At 42.9% G+C, this 21,259-nt stretch overlaps 1 protein-coding gene across 5 annotated transcripts in view; it reads left to right on the top strand.

Moving 5' to 3' along the window:
- Nucleotides 1–21,259, top strand: part of DENND2B (DENN domain containing 2B) — a 176,135-nt gene that overhangs the window by 31,741 nt on the left and 123,135 nt on the right. The gene's annotated exons all lie outside the window — the stretch shown is intronic.

The raw sequence follows: 21,259 nt of genomic DNA, 5'->3' as shown, positions 1-21,259 counted from the left end.
ACAGTAGGCTGTATAAGAGGACCAGATCCTGAAGGATCTTGAATGTTATCTTGAAGACTTACATTTGGAATGACAGGGACGCATGTGAAAAATGCTTGAAATATTGTTCCATCTTTTCTCTCCAGTGAAGGTGACATGTAATATAGAAGAGGGATTGAAATCGAGGAAGAAACTGGAGCCTTGGAGGAGTTAGAAGGTAACAGTCCAGGTATTAGTGTAGTTAGGGGCCCAGTAGAATTTGTTTGTTTTGTTTTTATTCTTTAGAAATTTATGGTGGTTTTAAAGATGACATATAATTCTCTGGTAAGGTGTAGATTTCTAAGAGAGTTTTGGAATATGAAGCTGGAGAACTGATATTTTGCCTTAATTCTGCATATGGCTGTAAGTGACATTTCAGTATCCAAATGTTAATTCCTGGATTTTGCTAATCTGAGTCAGGTGAGGAAAGTAAGGATAGAAGGTAACACCATACTAGTGTGAAAACAGTGATGGAGTGGATGGGGAGGGGCAGAAGATCGGATGGAGAATGAATGGGAGCAGCTTCTGAGAGGGCCTGGACCTCGCTGTCAGAGGGCAGCATGGTGGCTGGGGAGTCCGGCATCCAGGACCCCAATCTTGCACTGCCTTTTTTTTTTTTTTTTTTTTTTTAAGGATATGAGGCCTATGGAAGTATAACCTGCCTCCTGGGGCCACACATGTTTTGGATGGATGGTTGTGCATGCCAAAGCCCGGAGTAATTGATGTGGTCCACATAAGTTTTCAACCAGTGCTGATGAGAATAGATTGTTATAGCCCTTACCAGGCAAGTTAATTGGCACAGGTATGATACTTTAAAAGATTTTTTTAATACTCAGGAATTGCTTTCCATCTCTAAGGAAAATCTTTAAAGGTCAGCGTGAAAGTGAGAACACAGACCTTTAAATGTCTTATACTGGATCTGGAAGTTTGAGCAGAACCTGTTCAATACCAGGTACTGTGCTGAGTACTGGAACTTTAATCTTTTTTAAAAATAAGTATTTTTTTTTTTAGTGATTTCAGAGAGAGAGAGAGAGAGAAAGAGAAAGAGAGAAAAACATCAATGTGAGAAAGAAACATTGATTGGTTGCCTCCTTTACGCACCCCAACCAAGGATTGAACTCTAAACCTGGGTATGTGCCCTAGCCAGGAATGGAACCGGTGACCTTTCAGTGCACAGGACTGCTCAACTCACTGACCCACATTGGCCAGGGTGGAACGTTAATCTTTTTTTTTTAATATATTTTATTAATTTTTTACAGAGAGGAAGGGAGAGGGATAGAGAGGTAGAAACACGGATGAGAGAGAAACATCGATCAGCTGCCTCCTGCACAACCCCTAACTGGGGATGTGCCTGCAGCCAAGGTACATGCCTTTGACCGGAATCGAACCCGGGACCCTTCAGTCTGCAGGCCGACGCTCTATCCACTGAGCCAAACCAGTCAGGGCGGAACATTAATCTTTGATTGTATCACAGCAAATACTGAATGCTGAGGCCATTTTGAAGATGAATAAGAATTGGTAACTGATGTAGCATCTTTCTAGTTTAGCCAATAGGAGCGTGGTCAGCAGTAATGTATTCTCCTTTACTTCTTTTGCCCACACTGAGCCCTCCCCTCGCCCCTTTACTTTTGTTCCCTAACTCCATCTTTAAATTTTAGAGAAATGAAAGTTAGCCCCTTTGCATTAGTTTTGGGACGTACCACGAGGGCAGCATTTCCTTGATAAAAACTTTAAGTTCAAAATTTTTCCAGGAGAATCTCTCCTGCTGGTGTAATCCCAAAGAAGACTTCTCTGTGAGACTTTTCCTCTTGCCTCTGAAAGTTGCTTTGTCTGCAGTATGGAAACAGGGCACGCATTATTCTGTATTTCTCCGCCTCTTCACTTCTGCCTGCTTCCCTGGTTTTATCTGAGGATGCTGGGAGGAGCACAGTGTCTTGTTCTCTTAGAATGAATGACACAAATGAGAGGGAGGCAATCAGGGTAAATTTTCCCATCATTTGGAAAGGCAGCTGCTTAGAACAAAAGAGGCAAAAGAAGGTACTGAGGGAGGAGTGTTTTATTGAGCCTTTGCATTGCCAACCTGAGTGAGGTGGTTTCCCTGTCCTTTGCTTGGCATCTGGAGCCAGCTTATACACGGTTTGAGGTTTAGTCTGCTTTCTTTGTGTCTGTGAGCTCAAACTACAAAATATAAAATTATCTTCATCTTCAATTTTAAATTAGTACTTTAAAATTTTTAATTTATGCATTGTAGTAGACTACCCAATGCAATAAAAACCCATTGGTCGTGACGCCTTAATGACCAAAGACTGGTTACCAGGAGGCTGTGTGTGAGGTGAGGTGCATGTGGGTGGGCGGGGCCGCGCGATTTCGTGCGCTGGGCTTCTAGTAAACAATAAAAGCTTCACTTTTCCAACAATTAGAGATCAGTGGTCACTGCTCATATCTTAGTACACCCTCTTCTTTAGTCATATTTATGTACACATTTGTATTCTCTTATTTACCAAAGCTTGATCATACTATACGTAATGTTTTTCATTCTGTCTTATTTTAAAACTAGGGGCCCAGTGCACGAAATTCGTGCACTGGGTGTGTGTCGGGGGGAGTGTCCCTCAGCCCAGCCTGCCCCCTCTCACATACTGGGAGCCCTCAGGCGTTGACCCCCATCACCCTCCAATCGCAAGATCGGCCCCTTGCCCAGGCCTGACGCCTCTGGCTGAGGCGTCCAGCCCGGGCAGCGGGGACCCGCAGCTGCAGCGGCCCCGCGATCGTGGGCTCCGCTTTAGGCCCAGGCAAGGGACCCCTAGCTCCTGGGACTGCCAGCTTCGACCGTGCCCAGCTCCCATCGCTGGCTCCACCCCTACTCCCTGCTATCACTGGCCAGGGTGGAAAAAGGCACCTGATTCTCGGATCATGGCTGGGGGGCAGGGCAAAGGCAGCCCCAGGGCCGCCTTTGCCCTGCCCCCCAGCTCTTAGCTCCCCCCTGGGTTTCCGATCACTGTCAGTGGCAGGGGGCTTCTTCCTGCTTTCCCTTTCGCCTCCCTGCATTGTGCCTACATATGCAAATTAACCGCCATCTTGTTGGCAGTTAAATGCCAATCTTAGTTGGCAGTTAATTTGCATATAGCCCTGATTAGCCAATGAAAAGGGTAGCTCGTATGCCAATTACCATTTTTCTCTTTTATTAGTGTTGATTATCTTCACTTTTCCAGTCTAGTAAATTTATATTGTAGCCACTTTTCATATTTCCCATTGACCTCCAAGTGTCCTTATTGAGTTTGTTTTTTCTTAAATATATTTTTATTGATTTCAGACAGGAAGGGAGAAAGAGAGAGATAGAAACATCAACGTGAGAGAGAATCATTGATTTGTTGCCTCCTGCATGCCCCCTACTGGGGATTGAGCCTGCAACCTGGGCATGTGCCTTTGACTGGAATTGAACTTGGGACCATTCAGTCTGCAGGCTGACGTTCTATCCACTAAGCCAAACCCTCTAGGGCTGTTGTTGTTTTTCTATACCAACATTGAACCTATAATCGTGTACTCTATTTGGTTGTTATGTCCCTTAAACTGCTTTTACTCTAACTCAGTCCCTTTTGTATGATACGGTCTGGTTGAAGAATTTCCATAATAGTTTCATTAATTGAGTGCTGACTCTGTGACTTGTGCACTGCTAAGAGGTTTATACATGTCATTTTATTTAATCCTTGCCCCAACACCGAGAAGCATGCTTTAGTATTTGTATTTTTGTATACTCTCTTCCTGTGGGATCTTAGGTATCCCTGGAGCTTCAACTATTTCCTTTATGTTGGAGATACATCACCGTTATCTCAGTGGTCACTTTAAGAGCATGAAATCTTGAGTCAAATGGCCTGGATTTAAATCCTTTTTTCATCACCTATTATATGTGATCCTGGATAAATCACTTAACCTCTTTGTGCATCAATTTCCCCAATAAAATGGGGCAATAATGGAGCCTACCTCATAAGGTCTTTGTGCAGTTAAATGAATATATATATATATATATATATATATATATATATATATATATATAATACTTAGAGGATGGTCTGGCCTATTGTTAGTGTATGCAATTATTGCTGATGGACAGCTGGATGACTCACAGGCACCTCAGACTTTGCATGTTCAGTACTTATCTCTCTAGAGCTGCTCTTTCTTCTCTTGTCTTCACCAGCTCCTTGAACGATATCAGTCATCTCCGATTTCTCCTTCTCTCTCAGTGATCACACTCACAGAGTCCGATCAGTTTCATTTCCCCAAAGCCCATCTTACTGTGTTGCTGCCTCCCTCCCAGTTGAAGCCTTGACCACCTTTTTCCTGGCATGCCGCTTCAAGGCGTCAGCATGTCCGCCCTGGATGTTCTTCAGTCAACCTCCCAGGCCGCTCCCAGGAGCGAGTTTTCTAACTACGGTTTCATCGCCATACTTCTTTCCCTTTATGAGGAGAAACATACAGGAAAGTGCACCAATATGCAGCATATATCTTAGAGGATTTCAACATCTGTACCCGCCCTAGTAACCACCACTCAGATCAAGGTAATGAACATTTCCAGCACTGCAGAAGGCTGCTTCGGTCTCTTCCCAGATGGTATCTGCAGTCCTATCCCTAAACACTCTTCCTTTACCTTTTGTTTGCCTTTTCTTGATCTTTATATAAGTGAATCACAAAAGGTCTTTATTGAATCTTCTTTCACAGGATAAGTCCAAACTTCTTTGACATTAAAACTCTTTGTCATCTGGCTTTTACTTCAGGTCCTTCACACACAGCCTGCCCTTCCTGCCTTCGAAATTGCATGCAGTTTACCAACACAATAGGCCCTTTTCCCTTTCTTTTTTTTTTTTCTTTTATTTATTTATTTATTTATTTATTTTTTTATTGCTTAAAGTATTACAAAGGGTATTACATATGTATCCATTTTATCCCCCCGCCCTAGACAGTCCCCTAGCCTCCCCTATCCCCCAGTGTCTTATGTCCATTGGTTATGCTTATATGCATGCATACAAGTCCTTTAGTTGATCTCTTACCCCCCTACCTCCTGCCCCCCAACCCTCCCCGGCCTTCCCGCTGCAGTTTGACAATCTGTTTGAGGCAGCTCTGCCTCTGTATCTATTATTGTTCAAAAGTTTATAATGGTCTCTATTGTCCATGAATGAGTGAGATCATGTGGTATTTTTCCTTTATTGACTGGCTTATTTCACTTAGCATAATGCTCTCCAGTTCCATCCATGCCGTTGCAAATGGTAAGAGTTCCTTCCTTTTTACAGCAGCATAGTATTCCATCGTGTAGATGTACCACAGTTTTCTAATCCATTCATCTACTGATGGGCACTTAGGCTGTTTCCAGATCTTAGCTATGGTGAATTGTGCTGCTATGAACATAGGGGTGCATATATCCTTTCTGATTGGTGTTTCTGGTTTCTTGGGATATATTCCTAGAAGTGGGATCACAGGGTCAAATGAGAGTTCCATTTTCAGTTTTTTAAGGAAACTCCATACTGTCTTCCATAGTGGCTGCACCAGTCTGCATTCCCACCAGCAGTGCACAAGTGTTCCTTTTTCTCCACATCCTCTCCAGCACTTGTCGTTTGTTGATTTGTTGATGATAGCCAGTCTGACAGGTGTGAGATGGTACCTCATTGCTGTTTTGATTTGCATCTCTCGGATGATTAGTGACTTTGAGCATGTTTTCATATGTCTCTTGGCTTTCTGGATGTCCTCTTTTGAAAGGTGTCTATTTAGGTCCTTTGCCCATTTTTTGATTGGATTGTTTATCTTCCTTTTGTTAAGTTGTATGAGTTCCCTATAAATTTTGGAGATTAGGCCCTTATCAGATATGTCATTGGCAAATATGTTTTCCCACACAGTGGGTTTTCTCATTGTTTTGTTGATGGTTTCTTTTGCTGTGCAGAAGCTTTTTATTTTGATGTAGTCCCATTTGTTCATTTTTTCTTTAGTTTCAAGTGCCCTAGGAGCTGTATCAGTGAAGAAATTGCTTCGGCATATGTCTGAGATTTTGTTGCCTTTGGATTCTTCTAGAATTTTTATGGTTTCCTGTCGTACATTTAAGTCCTTTATCCATTTTGAGTTTATTTTTGTGTATGGTGTAAGTTGGTGGTCTAGTTTCATTTTCTTGCATATATCTGTCCAATTTTCCCAACACCATTTATTGAAGAGACTATCTTGGCTCCATTGTATGTTCTTGCCTCCTTTGTCAAATATTAATTGAGCATATTGGTTCAGGCCGATTTCTGGGGTCTCTATTCTATTCCATTGATCTATATGCCTGTTCTTGTGCCAGTACCAGGCAGTTTTGAGAACAGTGGCTTTGTAATACATCTTGATATCTGGTATTGAGATCCCACCTACTTTGTTCTTTTTCAGGATTGCTGCAGCTATTCGGGGTCTTTTTTTATTCCAGATGAATTTTTGGAGAGTTCGTTCTAGATCTCTGAAGTATGCCGTTGGTATTTTAATGGGAAGTGCGTTGAATTTATAGATTGCTTTGGGTAGTATGGACATTTTAATGATGTTGATTCTACCAATGCATGAACACGGTATGTTCTTCCATCTGTTTATGTCTTCCTCTATATCTTTTTTCAACGTCCTGTAGTTTTCTGAGTAGAGGTCTTTTACCTCTTTAGTTAAGTTTATTCCTAGGTAGCTTAATTTTTTTGGTGTGATGGTAAACAGGATTGTTTTTATAATCTCTCTTTCTGAAAGTTCACTATTGGTGTATAGAAATGCCTCAGATTTCTTGGGGTTAATTTTGTATCCTGCTACATTGCCAAATTCATGTATTAAGTCTAGTAGCTTTTTGATGGAGTCTCTAGGGTTTTGTATATATAATATCATGTCGTCTGCAAATAAGGACAGTTTTACTTCCTCTTTTCCAATTTGGATGCCTTTTATTTCTTCTTCTTGCCGAATTGCAATGGCTAACACTTCCAGTACTATGTTGAACAGGAGTGGTGAGAGGGGGCATCCCTGTCTTGTTCCTGTTCTTAGGGGAAATGGTGTTAGTTTTTGTCCATTGAGTATGATGTTGGCTGTGGGCCTGTCATATATGGCTTTTATTATGTTGAGGTATGATCCTTCTACTCCCGCCTTACTGAGAGTTTTTATCAAAAATGGGTGTTGAATTTTGTCAAATGCTTTTTCTGCATCAATTGATATGACCGTGTGGTTTTTTTCTTTCAGTTTGTTTATGTGATGTATCACGTTTATTGATTTGCGGATATTGTACCATCCTTGCATTCCTGGGATAAATCCTACTTGGTCATGGTGTATGATCTTTCTGATGTACTGCTGGATCCGATTTGCTAAGATTTTGTTGAGGATTTTGGCATCTATGTTCATGAGGGATATTGGCCTGTAATTCTCTTTCATTGTGTTGTCTTTACCTGGTTTTGGTATTAGGGTGATGCTGGCTTCATAGAATTAGCTTGGAAGTGTTCCTTCCTCTTGAATTTTTTGTAGTAGTCTGAGGAGGATAGGTTTTAGTTCTTCCTTGAATGTTTGGTAAAACTCCCCTGTGAAGCCGTCTGGTCCTGGGCTTTTGTTTGATGGAAGCTTTTTGATGACTGCTTCAATTTCTTTCATAGTTATTAGCCTGTTGAGATTTTTAGATTCTTCCTGATTGAGTTTTGGAATGTTGTATTTTTCTAGGAATTTGTCCATTTCCTCCAGGTTGTCTAGTTTGTTGGAGTAAACATCTTATTTTTATTTTTAATATATTTTTATTGATTTCAGAGAGGAAGGGAGAGGGAGCGAGAGATGGAAACATCAAAGATGAGAGAAAAATCACTGACTGGCTACCTCCTGTACACCTCCTATTGCAACCTGGGCATGTGCCCTTGACCGGAATTGAACCGACCCTTCAGTCAGCAGGCTGACGCTCTATCCACTGAACCAGACCGGCTAGGGCAGATAAACATTTTAAATAATTTAATGTAGTGAAATGTATTAGCTTTAAACAATTTTTTTTTTATTTGTGGTGTTATTCTTAGAACAATCTTCCCTCAGCAAGATTAAGATAAAAACTATTGTGTGGTCTTCTACTTCTTTTATAATGTCATTATTTTACTTAAATCTTTACTCAGTCTGGAATTTATTGTTACCTATATATATAAAAGCCTAAGCGACTAGCCGACCAGCTGGTAGCTATGATACACACTGACCACCGGGGACAGACATTCAACACAGGAGTGGAAACCACAGACATGGAAACATGGAACAGACTGATTAAATTCAGAAGGGGGAGGGCAAGAAGAGATTAACCAAAGATCTTATATGCATACTAGAGGCCTGGTACACGGATGCGTGCAACTGGTGGGGTCCCTCAGCCTGGCCTGTGGGGATCGGGCCAAAACCGGCTCTCCGATATCCCCCGAGGGTTTCTGAATTGTGAGAGGGCGCAGACCAGGCCGAGGGACCCCACCTGTGCATGAATCCATGCATTGGGCCTCGAGTAAAATAATAATGATAACAGTTAATATTTTTGAGTCCATACTATTATGCCAGACACATGCTTGGCAGGTACTGACTCTAATTCTTTCAACAGACCTGTGATGTAGGCACTGTTATTTTACATGCTAGTTTCACTGTAAATTGACTTGTATTCATCTTTTCATTGATTTAGTAAGAACCTTATGTTTTACTATTTCTTTTGTAATATGTAGTTACACAGTCATTATGTTAATCTGTTTTATCTTCTTGAGAATCAATATCCACCATTTTGTAAATTTTATTTACTTACTTATTGAGTATTTACTGTGAGGAAAGCATTCCATTACTGGGATTAACTTTGCTCTTCCTTACCTCTGTACTTTTTTTTTTTTTTACTGCTTATATCTTTTTTCTGTTTATTCAATCTTCTGCATTTACTTGTTCATCCTCCTTTCATAGGACATGGTTTGTATCTGAAGGATGTAAACTTGGGTATGTTTCTAGAGAGGCTGATGGGCGTTACAGCCTCCATGTAGGGTGCACCTAGTGACTGAGTTTCACTGAGTGCTTAGCAAGTGTGCAGCCCTAAGCTAGAGATGACAAAGGACCCGAGAAGAGTTCACATGCTTGGTAGGGAATCCTTAATTATGTAAGAGAGGTGGATATTTGGGATAAGGCACAGGAGACAATGTGTCCACTGAAACTGTAAGTAAGTAGGCATCCTGCATGGCAAAAGCATCGAGGGCCAACTCCGTGGGATAGGAAAGTCATAGACTTGTAAGACTAGTAAGTCAAAGGCCCTGCCCTCAAAGAGGCATAAAACACCTACAGTAAAGAGCTAAAGGTTTATACCAAACTACAAGGCAGGTTAGAAGTTATTGGCAAGCATCTGGAATGACAAGGGTGTAGACCAGTGGTTCTCAACCTTCCTAATGCCGCGACCCTTTAATACAGTTCCTCATGTTGTGGTGACCCCAATTTCATTGTTATAAATTGAACATAATTCAAGCATGGTGATTAATCACAAAAACAATATGTAATTATATATGTGTTTTCCGATGGTCTTAGGCTACCCCGGTGAAAGGGTCATTCGACCCCTAAAGGGGTTGCGACCCACAGGTTGAGAACCGCTGATTTAGAGAGACAAGAACTTATGAGCAAGAAGGGCTTGAGCAGTTTGCATAAGGAGAACAAGGGGTATGATCTTGGCCCTTGGAAGGTTGGCAGGATTTGACATGGTGAAGAGGACTGGGAGGGCTTTAGGAAGAATATCCTGAGGTACAAAGGTAGGAAAACGTTTTATAAACTAGATTCATGTGCTCCCATCTGTAGGCTCTGTGCCCCTCACCCAGTGCCTGGGTCTTGGCTCAGGAGCAGTCCTCTGCCCAGGGCCCGGCTCTTCAGTTTGGGTGCTGTGTTTTTTTAAAATTAAATTTATTTTATTTTCTATACATTTTTATTGATTTTAGAGAGGAAGGGAGAGGGAGAAAGAGATAGAAACATCAATGATGAGAGAGAATCATTGATCACTGCCTTCTGCAGGCGCTACGCTGGGGATCGAGCCCGCACCCCCAGGCATATGCCCTGACCAGGAATCGAACAGTGACCTCCTGGTTCATAGGTTGACACTCACCACTGAGCCACGCCAGCTGGGCTGCTACATGCTTTACTTAATCAGACCTTTATTGAAGTACAGTTTGATTATTTTTAGTCTCTTTCTGTTAAAATGGAACAGTACTTATCCATGAGTAAATACAATTTAATATTAATTTTAAATTTTGATAATGTAACCATTTTGGTGGGGGGAGGCAGATAAGCCAGTGGTCTGCAAACTGGAAGGATTTTCCAGATCCTTGACTTCCGTATGTCGTCGTTCTAGAAGTGGGTCAGTCTGTGAAAACACTTGTACTCAAGGTATCCCCTTTCTCAACCACTCTTTTCCCATTTTACTAAAAGAAGGCATAGCCATAACTCATCCCAAACCTTGCTATTTGTATGTCTGGTGTGTGAAAATTTCTAGTTTAGCAAACAAAGGAACAACTAGAAATATATTTGAACATTTAAAACACTAATTTTAGAGTGTGAGGAAGAGAGAGCGAGATCAGAGAGAAACGTTGATTGGCTGCTTCTGGTATGCACCCCGGACCAGGGGATTGAACCTGTAACCTAGGTATGTGCCCTGGCTCGTCACCTTTTTGTGCATGGGACAGTGCTCCAACCAACTGAGCCACACTGGCCAGGGCTAGAAATATTTTTAAGAAAATGAATGACTCTGAAAAACAAATCCTTTTCCAATTCAGATGGTTTCCATTTTTATTGTCAACAAAATTGAGAGTTGTCAGCTGGTAGATAATTAAAAATAATTTTTGATGATAAATTACTGTGTAATTTTGCCATATAACTCAGAACAAGTGCAGACTGACTGAGATTGCTATAATAAAATCTCTTTCATTTCTATCTAGGTATTTATGTGAACAAAATTTCTTGGTGTTTGCAACTATAAAAATGGAAAATTAATAAAATTTATAATAAAATTTACTTATATTTAGTAATACAAGTTTGTAATATAATTATGTTTCAATCATATTAATAATAAAGGTAATGAAAGCAATTCAAAAGAAAATTGTTTTAACATTTAGAGCTTATAGCCATAGGAAAATTTTAAAAATTTATGTGTAATATATGGTTATATATAATATACTGCAGAGAAGTTGATCAATAAAAGATTCTCAAGCATAAGTATTAGGATAAAATTCTGAGATGGAAGTAAAAAGGAAATTAGAGTTCAAGGATAAAAAGAAATACTATAAAATTTTATGTTTTTTTAAATGAATGACGTATTTTAAATCACTATGGCACTTAGATTTCATTGGATTTATTTTGATTCATTTAAGAGAATAAGGTAGGAGTTTTAGTTTTAAATGTTCATATTTATAAAATGCCAGTATTTATAATATTCCAGGAAGTGTATCTCTACTACTGTTTATGATACAAATATTTAAATGTTAAGTGTATGGGGAGCAGCGCTTGTTTTGTTCATTTTCAATAGAATATGATCAGGTGCTTGACCAGAAGAAAGGGGAGAATAATGAGGAAAAGATGCACAGGAAGCCCAGAGGCGGGAGAAGCAACCAGGGAGATACTGTGGGAACTGACTCTTGAGGGACTGTTGGAGTTGGCTCAGCAAAATAGAGATGGAAAGGCATTCCAGGAAGAGGGAACAGTATATGCCGAGGGCCTAGAGGTATAAAAGAACACGAGAACTTTGGGGGAGATGGCAGGAGTGGCATGAGCAGGATGGTGATGTACAGCCAGCCTGACAGTGCACTTGAATGGCCCAGAAAGGAGAGGTGGTGGTGGTGGATGTCAGTGGCGTGTTCTCTTGCCAAGGGCCAGGCATGAGATAGCGAGGAGAGCTACCCGTTCGTGGTGCTTCCTTCCCAGTGATGTTTTCCGTATGAATAATCCAGACGTTCTTACAAATGTAGACTCTACATTCTGCTAGGGGAGAATAATGAGGCCCAGCAGGGGTCTATTCCTCTTAGAGGTTTTGTGCCTTAGCAGCAGTCTGAGGTTAGTGATGGAGTCCAGGGGTTCTTCCCACACACTGGCCACGTGCTCGGTTGAGGCCCACAGCTGTAAAATAAGACCGTGTAGTCCTAACAAATTGATTCCCTTTTTTTGGCCTATTTGGAACAAGTGCAGTAGAGCCATAATTCAGTGTTTGCATAGAGCAGATTGAACGAACTTCAAAAGGCAACCGTCAAGGGGTTGATTTGATATCACGCAGAAACACGAGTTGGTGAGATGAGTGATTTTTCCACTTACATTTTCCAGGATGACACTGGCAGCCTTGTCCTTAGAGAACCCTGAGCTCCCTCCTAGTTTATTCTTACAGGCTCTTGGGAGGGCGAACTGGGAGGTTTGTGCCATTAAATAGATATCCTGGGCCTTTCCGAGGAGAGCCTGGAAAGGAACCGAGGACAGGCGTGGGGACGTGATGAGGCAAGGTAAGGAAAGCTTCATGACTGATATCTTATTGGTTTCGTAATTTCCAGCTCTATTTTAAAAATGTTTTAGAAAAGCCTAGTTCTTGGGGCACAACAGTAGACGATGTTGTTACGGAAATACTGAGTCAATACAGGAGACCTACTATGTGCCATTCACTGCTTTCATAAATCTCACTAATTGTCTCAAAGAGGAGGAAATCATGACTCAGAGAAATCAAGTGACTTGTTCAAGGTGCAGAATTTGAACCCAGGTTCATTGGATTCCAAAACCCTGCCCAATACATGGTGATGCCTCCTTGTGCTGAAATAATGGGAAATTAGTCATAGTCTGGCTGGTGTGGCTCAATGGTTTAGTATTGACCCAGGAACCAAGAGGTCACCGGTTCGATTCCTGGTCAAGGGACATGCCTGGTTTGTGGGCTCCATCCCCAGTAGGGGTGTGCAGGAGCAGCTGATCTATGATGTTTCTCTCTCGCTCTCCCTCTCCCTTCTTCTCTCTTTAAAAATCAATTAAAACAAAACAAAACAAAAACATTAAAAAAAGGAAAATGAGTGATATTCGGGATTGGATTAGGAAACTCATGGTATCTAGCTAACTGTTCTGAAAAACACCAAGTATACTTTATTTGAAGGGATTTACGGAGAGGAGTAATGCTGGCTAAGAGAAAGGAATTGAGGGGAAGATACTCAGAGTTCTTCAGACTGTCTGTCTCATGGAAGGGGATTTTGTGCTGACGCATCCTGTCCTTGGCAATGGTGGTTTGGAGGAAGTGGCTCCTGAATTTATTTATTGCCAGTTATCTGTGATGGAAAATGGGAGAAGCCTAGCACACTATAGGGAAATGGGATTTCACAAAACACAGTTTCTTTTTTTGTTTGTTTGTTTGTTTTTAATCCTTACTCGAGACATGTTTCTGTTGATTGATTTTTAAAGAGAGAGGAAGGGGGAGAGAGAGAACCATCAATACGAGAGAGAAACATTAATTGGTTGCCTCCTGTATGTGACCTGACTGGGGATTGAACCCACAACCTAAATATGTGCCCTGACCGGGAATGGAATCCACAACCTTCTGGTGTATGGGAGGACATTTCAATCAACTGAGCCAGCCAGCCAGGGTCAAAACACAGTTTTCCTTTGTTTGTGTTTTTTTGTTGTTGTTAATCCTCACCCGAGGACGTTTTTCCATTCATTGATTTTTTTTTTTTTGAGAGTCGAAGGGAGGGTGACATGCAGAGAAAGAGAGAAACATCTACGTGAGACAGACACATTAATAGGTTACCTCCCTGGGATCAAGCCTGCAACCGAGGTACAATATGTGCCCTTGGCCGGAATCAAACCTGTGACCCTTTAGTCTGCGGGCAGAACCTCTATCCACTGAGCCAAACCAACTAGGGCTGTTTTTTGAGTCCACATAGGATCCCCATATTTTAAAACTTTTTCCAAGGAAGGAGATTAAAAATAAAAACTCCAAAACTATTATCATCTTCACATCATATAAGAAAGGAAACTTGAAAACCGGAATAAGGTAAATGAAAAACAAACAAATAAATAGGATAACAGGACAGCCCTTTCCAAGAAAGCACCATGTACTCATCCATTACAAAATTAGGTAAGATTCAAAATATTTAGAGACAAGAAGTACAACATATAATTTATTGCCGTGCTTGTCAATCTGGGAATTTTTATTTGTTAGTGCAATGTTAAGAAAAGCTAGACTCTCTGGCTTGTTTCATACTTTATTTTTTTAATCACCATTACTCTTGACAGTCCATTTCGACAGGTATGTTGATGAAAACAGTATCACCAATCTGTGTAATTTACTCAGTGTGGGACATTGTGGTGAAGGGAGAAGAGGGGAGTAAGCACCCTTCTTCGGCGTGCATTTCTGTGGCCAGGCCAAGAAGAAAGCAGGAGTAGCTGCTCTGGTGTCCCACTGATGAGGGCTCCGGGAAGAGGGCCCAGGGACCTGTCTGTGGCTGGGTCTTCTGCAGGTGGCGGCGAGGGATGCACAGGACCCACTCTGCCCAATAGGGAACAGGTAGAAATTTATTTGAGAGGGATGCTGTCGATGCCTGGACCAGTATTTAAGAGAACCATTCCTCCAAAGGAATTGTCCGGTTTGGTTCTCCAAGGTAATCTGAAGGCAAAGGCACAGACAAAGGCCCATTGTTTTGCGCAGGGCAGCTGTTTATTGCATTGGTGCAAAGGAGGGGTGTGGGAAGCCGGCAGGACTGTGCCTAGGTGCTCTGATTTGGGGGTGGTCCTGCTTCCTGGTTATTTTCTTCTGAGTATCTTTTGTGGAATGTTGGGCAAACTGCGTTTTCCTCTGAGCAGCAAAATCTTAGCTTCACCTTCTACTTGGTCTCCGTGCTCTGGAGTTTTTGTGAAGGTTCTGAATGCCTGGGAACAGAAAAAAAAAAAAAAAAAAAAGCCTAAATGCAGCTTGAGAATTTCCCAGCTCTCCCAATCTGCCTCTCTTGTCTGAGGGAGCCTTCTGCGTTTCCAGAGCCATGCTGGGGGAAGTGTGTGTTTTGGCCTCTCTGGAGAAGGGCACGTTAGCTTCCAGGGCCTGTTTACATTAGTTTGGTCCTTTCTGCTTTTGATTACAAATGAGGCCTTGAGTGGGGGACTTCCCTGCTTTCACGGAGGTCACTTCTTCCCTTTTCCTGCTTTCTCAACTTTCCTACCTGGGGAAGAGCTACCCTCCCCTCCCCTCCCCTCCCCTCCCCTCCCCTCCCCTCCCCTCCCCTCCCCTCGCCTCGCCTCCCCTCGCCTCCCCTCACACTTTCCTTGGCTTAACTTCTTGTCTTCATAGACTTTGCCTTAGTGAGTGGATCAGTTCACAGTCAGGAAGCCGTTCAGCTGTCCCCCAAGATTCCCTTTTGCTGAATTCTGTGACTGTTAGACCCCTTCTCATTTGCCGTCACTGCCTTAGTTGTCAGTGCTCTCCCCTAAGAAAAGGAAAAGTTGTCCACACGGACTGCTTATCAGTGCTGTGAAGCTCGAGGTTGGTGCGGGGTTTCCTTGTTCTTCGGAATGTGTGTCTTGGCTGCTCAAGTAGAATGTAACCCCTTTGAGGGTAAGAGCTCCAGGTCTTTTCTTTCCCTTTCCCCCAACTTCAGTAAGCCTGGCGTGGAGAGGAGAGCTGGGTCAGGCGGGCCCTGTGGGGAGTTACATCACCCTCGTTCAGTGTCAGCCTGCCCCAACCCTCTCTGAGGCTGACTTCACTGTATGCTCTCTAAGACTATGGCTTATTACACATACAAGAGGAAACCCTTTTGCCCCTAGGCCTGCCTCAAACCTCTTTGTTCTTGTTGTTCATTTGAACAGTCATGATATCAGAGCCTTTGATACAATCAAGTGACCATGTCTGTTCTTTGAAGCCATTTCTTTCTTTAAAAAAAAAAGTATATATTTTTAAAACATTGATTTCAGAGAGGAAGGGAGAGGGAGAGAGAGACAGAAATATCAATGATGAGAGAGAATCATATATCAGCTGCCTCCTGCACGCCCCACACAGGGGACTGAGCCCACAACCCAGGCATGAGCCCTGACTGGGAATCAAACTGTGACCTCCTGGATCATAGGTCGATGCTCAACCACTGAGCCATGCCGTCGGGCGCCATTTCTTTCCTAAAGGTCACTGGAAGCTCAGGTGACGTTTACTTGATGGTATCACTTCTCCACTCTCTTCATAGCTCTCATACTCTTTGGAAGGTTTCTCTCTGGGATAATTCAGGTAGGGTTTTTTTAAACCAGTGGACCTAATTTTGTATAGTGACTTCTTCTGTTCCTCAGCCTTCCTCCAGCTGGCTGATCTCGGTGCTTTTCCAAGGGGAAGACCCTTGTCGGGGTCCCTGGAATTCCCTTCCAGTTCTACCAGTGATGTTCTGTGCCCGTGGTTCTCTGCCTCTACCCCACCGCCCCCTCCTTGGTTCCCAGGCATTCCCGTCGCACACTCACAGATTCCTGTCTACATCACTAGATAGTTGAACATTTTCTTCTGGCTTCTGTTTGGTCAGCTCTCAGATGGCAGTCTGTTCGCATTCACACTTAGATCTAGAGTCCTCTTTTTAAGCCTCAACCATTAAGCCCCTAGCTTGTCCTTACTTTAAGATTATATTTTTCCTCTTTTGTCACCATCTGCTGGCCTTGGCAGTGGTCTTCTCTTCAGTTTCCCTGTGTGCTGCCTGCCTCTCCCCTGCAGTCTTCCCCTCCAGCGTAGATCACAGATGAAATATTTATTTAGTCTCTGCCAAACATTCTGGCGGTGTTGTTTTGCTTAAGAAGACATGCAGATAAACTGTTTTGATTCTTGGCCTTGGTGTTCCAGGGCAGATGTTTCTCCTATAACAGAGGTATTGTGGTCAGTTGGAAAGAGTGCTGGACTAGACTTTGGAGAATTGGATTCTAATCCCTGCTGCACTACTAATTTGTGGTGTGATCTTGCGCAAGGCACATTTCTGTGTCTCAATTTCCTTTTGTCAAAAGGGACCTTATGATAAAGAAGATAGGAATCTAGGGATGTGAGATGGGAACCCAGGAAGTAAGCCTGGGGGGTGGAGGAGAGAGAAGATAGGCTCGAGGCAGAGAACCATTCCCATGAGTTTCATCAGTGAAACCAGAAGGCTACTCCGATCCCACTAGAGATCAAATTAATATATACAGTCACTTTGGAAAAGTATGAAATGTGATAACAGAATGGTGGACATTCTCTGACAGGGACGACCTCAGGAGATAACTGTGTCATCCAGTCGTCCACCCCTGGGCTTGCTCTGAGTCCACACCTGTTAGCTGTCACCCTTGGGATGTGGGAGGCCCGGTCTTCCGTGGGTTCAGTTCCAGAACTCTGCCTCCCACCTCCCACCGCCTTCAGAAACCCAGAAATATTTGGAAACTTAGCCAAGATCTTCACCTGGCTTTGATTTCCCATCATGTGGAAAACGGTCCTTGGAAGTTGCAATTTCCAGAAACCATAAATGTTTGCTAACATGTCCAACTTCTGCATTTGTTGATCACTCCTTCTGTGCATGGCTGTGTTCCAAGTCTTGTGCCCTGAAGGTGTTATAATTTGGTTCCAGCAAGGGAGGGGGGTATCTGCGGGATTCTCTCAGCAGGAACTAGGAAATAAAAGTAGACAAAAGGATTGAGAGATGCCCCCTTGGTGTTCATGACAGGCAGTTCCTTGAAGAAAAAGCAAAGTGGTTTAACGTCTGCCTCTGCAAACCAGAGCCCCCACATAATATACATGCTCAGATAGGCAGAGCTGTATTTCTTCGTTATCCCTCCCTGTCCCCTCTGAAATGATTCTGGGATTTAATCAAATCTTGCCTAGTTTATACATTGTCTTTCCAGATAAAGTTTTGCCTTGGTTTCTAACAGTGCAGCATGAGTTGGACAAAGATGGCCTCCAGAGTCTTTTGCTGCTCTGTAGTCCTTTTCAGGCATAATCAGCAGAAGTGTCTCTAAATGAATGCAGGGCGACCTTTTTCTGCGGGTTAGGGATAAGGACCTGAACTCGCTATTGATGTGCTCAACCTTAGGAGGCTCTTGGGCTGCTGAAACTTGCTAGAGAAAGTCATGGAACTGAATAGGACAGTTCTGGGGAGAAGAGTTATGTAATCAACTCTGTATACTTTCCACTGGGCCTTCTTTGCTATTCTGCAATACTTTCATTTGTCCCTAAATCTCTGTGACACAAACTACAATGCTCATTCCACATTTTTTGTATGCCATAAGCCTCAATTCCATCATGATCCTGCCTGGCAACATAGATTTCTGGGATGATTCCTTTTCTTTAATTTTTAAAAAATAGGTTTTTATTGATTTTTAGATAGAGAGGAAGGGAGAGGGATAGAGAGCTAGAAACATCGATGAGAGAGAAAAACCTCACTGATCAGCTGCCTCCTGCAAACCCCCTACTTGGGATCAAGCCCGCAACCTGGACATGTGCCCTGACCAGGAATTGAACTGGGGACTGCTTGGTTCATGGCTCAGTGCTCAACCACTGAGCCACACCCTCCAGGTTTTTTATTTTTATTTTTTTAATTTATTGATTTGAGAGAGATAGATCGAGATTGATTTGTTGTTCCACTTATTTATATATTCATTGGTTGATTCTTGTATGTGCCCTGACTGGGGAGTGAACCCACAACTTTGGCGCATTAGGACAATGCTCCAACCAACTGAGCTACCCGGCCAGGGCCCTGGTTCCTTTCCGTTAGATAGCTAGGTATTCTCCAGTTCACCCAGCGCCAAGAGAACGGGCAGTGAGCATTTCCAGTAGGCTCTGTAGACCTGTTCATTGTCAGTGCCAACATCATCTGCAAAATAATGGTTTGACTTGGGGCTTGATAAGAGTTGTGAGCTCAGGTCTGGCTATTGGCTACTTTCTCCATCCCATTTTGCTTTAAACCAAGTTTTCCCAGGCAGATAGCCCATTTGGTAGCTGTCAGGTGATGCCTAGTGTGTCCTCCCTGCCACTCCAGTTCTGGGTACCACGAACTTACTGGTTTCTGTCTCTTGCAGTCATAGCTCATGCAGATCTCCCTCAGGCAGGTGCTCTTCAAATCTTACATCCTCTTACACCCTCTTCTTCCATCCGCTTTCTCTCCTACCTGCTTGGCTTAGTTATCTCAGGAAATACGCTTTCTGCCCTGTTCCCTCTGGGGTTGTGGAGTAAAAGCTAACCCTAATCATAGCGGATCATCATGACACCAAGCATCCTTCAGAAAGGAAAGTCGGACATTTGGGAATGAAGCGAGGCGGTGTAGGGAATCAGTGCTATCAGTCCTGCCCTTGTGAGGACCTTTCGAAATCCCTAAAAATGCCCATCTTTTAAGGAACCAGTTCTTTTTCCAGGGCTATAATTTTGAGATATGTAAAAACTATTTAATTTTATTCTTCTATGTTTTGTTTTACTGCTAGCATTTACACAGCTGTTTTTTGTTTTTGTATCATTATTATAAGTAAACAGTATTTTAGCCATGTTGTTTAGTGATGAGCTTATCTGGGCATCCAACTAACATGTCTAGTATTATTTCTTTGGAAAAATGTTTTCAACTTATAAAAGTGACCGACTGCCGAAACCGGTTTGGCTCAGTGGATAGAGCGTCGGCCTGCGGATTGAAAGGTCGCAGGTTCGATTCCGGTCAAGGGCATGTACCTGGGTTGCGGGCACATCCCCAGTAGGAGATGTGCAGGAGGCGGCTGATCGATGTTTCTCTCCCATCGATGTTTCTAACTCTCTATCTCTCTCCCTTCCTCTCTGTAAAAAATCAATAAAATATATTAAAAAAAAAAAGTGACCGACTGATAAAGGAGAGTTTAATGAAAACACAGCCTTCACCCTCTGTCCTGTGCTGGCGATGTTGCTATGGAAGGGGCTGCCTCTGCTCCTGTCACATGGAGAGGAAGAGGAGTGCTTCCCAGGAAGGCCTGGGCCAGATCAGGAAAACTCGGTCCTTCCTTTTGTCTGAGTCTCTAGGTAGGTGGTAGTGGTGGAGGTGCTGGTGTGGGCCATGCCTGACTTGCCTAAGCTCTTTTCTTTATCCCCCACCCACCCCCCTGCAGTGTGTATTTCTTTGGGGAAATACTTTAGCTTAAAGCCTGAAGAAGTTCTCCCGCTTTGAAAATCATGATCTAATTATGCCCAGACCACATTCTTTAAACATATTGTTTTGTGGCGTTAATTGAATTATCTCCTCCTTTTTGGGAGTAGGAAATAATGCATTCTTGTTGTGATGCTGTATCAGGTCTCCAGTGGAAAGCTTCTCATTGGAAGCCGTGTCCATTTCTGGTGGGACAAGTTCATGAAAACGGAAGATGTCCCAGGGCTCTGTGTGCAAACTGCAGCATCTCCTTGTAGAATGAACAGTTCAGGAAAGTGGAACAATTGTTTTGGGTAAAATTCTAAGCTTTACTAGTTCCAGGTGACTGAGAATTTCCTGCTAAGTGGGACAGCTTGCCACATGTTTTTGCTTGGGGACCGTGTGTGTCATGTAGTTCCAAAGAAGTATGTCCATACCTGATCACCTCTTTCTTTGTCCGTCTTTCTATGGTGCCCAGAGATGGTTTGAGCTCATCTTTGGCCTCATCTCTGAAAACAAACAAACAAACAGAAAACAACACGCATTTTCATCAAGGTTTGGGAATAAAATCTGTGGCCACAGGGCAGGGTAAAAAGAGTGGTTCTTTTAAGTAGCAAACCACTCACCTTCGCTTCATTGGTACCAGGCTGTGAGAAACTGAACAAACCAGCTACAGACGCGTCTTGTGCAATTTTGAGGTGAGGCTGGGCAAAATCCCAGGAGCTGGGAGGCAGACATGTGGCTACCAGAGAGATGACATCAGCCAGTTTACTGGTGCTGCGGAGGAAGGGGAGATTCCAGGTGCTCAGCCTCCTTCCTGCCCGTGGGGGTGTCTGAAGCCACGCCCGGTCCTATTGGCAGCCGAGGCCTTTTCCCCTTTGCTTGGGAAAAGCCTACATATAATTCTTGCCTCCTGCTGTCCCCACAGGGACCTGACTTTGGAAAGGGTCTTGCAGCTTTGGCTGTGGGAACAGAGCTTGGAGGAGTGAACAGACATGTGTGTCTCTGTGTGAATTCTGTGTTAGTACTAACAACCGGTGAGGGTTTCCAGACTGGGAGTTGGATATGAGATGGAAGGGGAAGATTGGGCATCTGTCTTAGGAGTTTCCCTTTTCTTGGAAGGGAAGCAATTTATGATTTCGCTCATTTTTTATTAAAATTAGGTGAATATTTTCTTT

This window comes from Myotis daubentonii, chromosome 9, assembly GCF_963259705.1.
Source record: "Myotis daubentonii chromosome 9, mMyoDau2.1, whole genome shotgun sequence".
NCBI lineage: Eukaryota > Metazoa > Chordata > Mammalia > Chiroptera > Vespertilionidae > Myotis > Myotis daubentonii.
The sequence above is the reverse complement of the archived record's forward strand: the minus strand, read 5'-3'. Positions and strand labels throughout refer to the sequence as shown.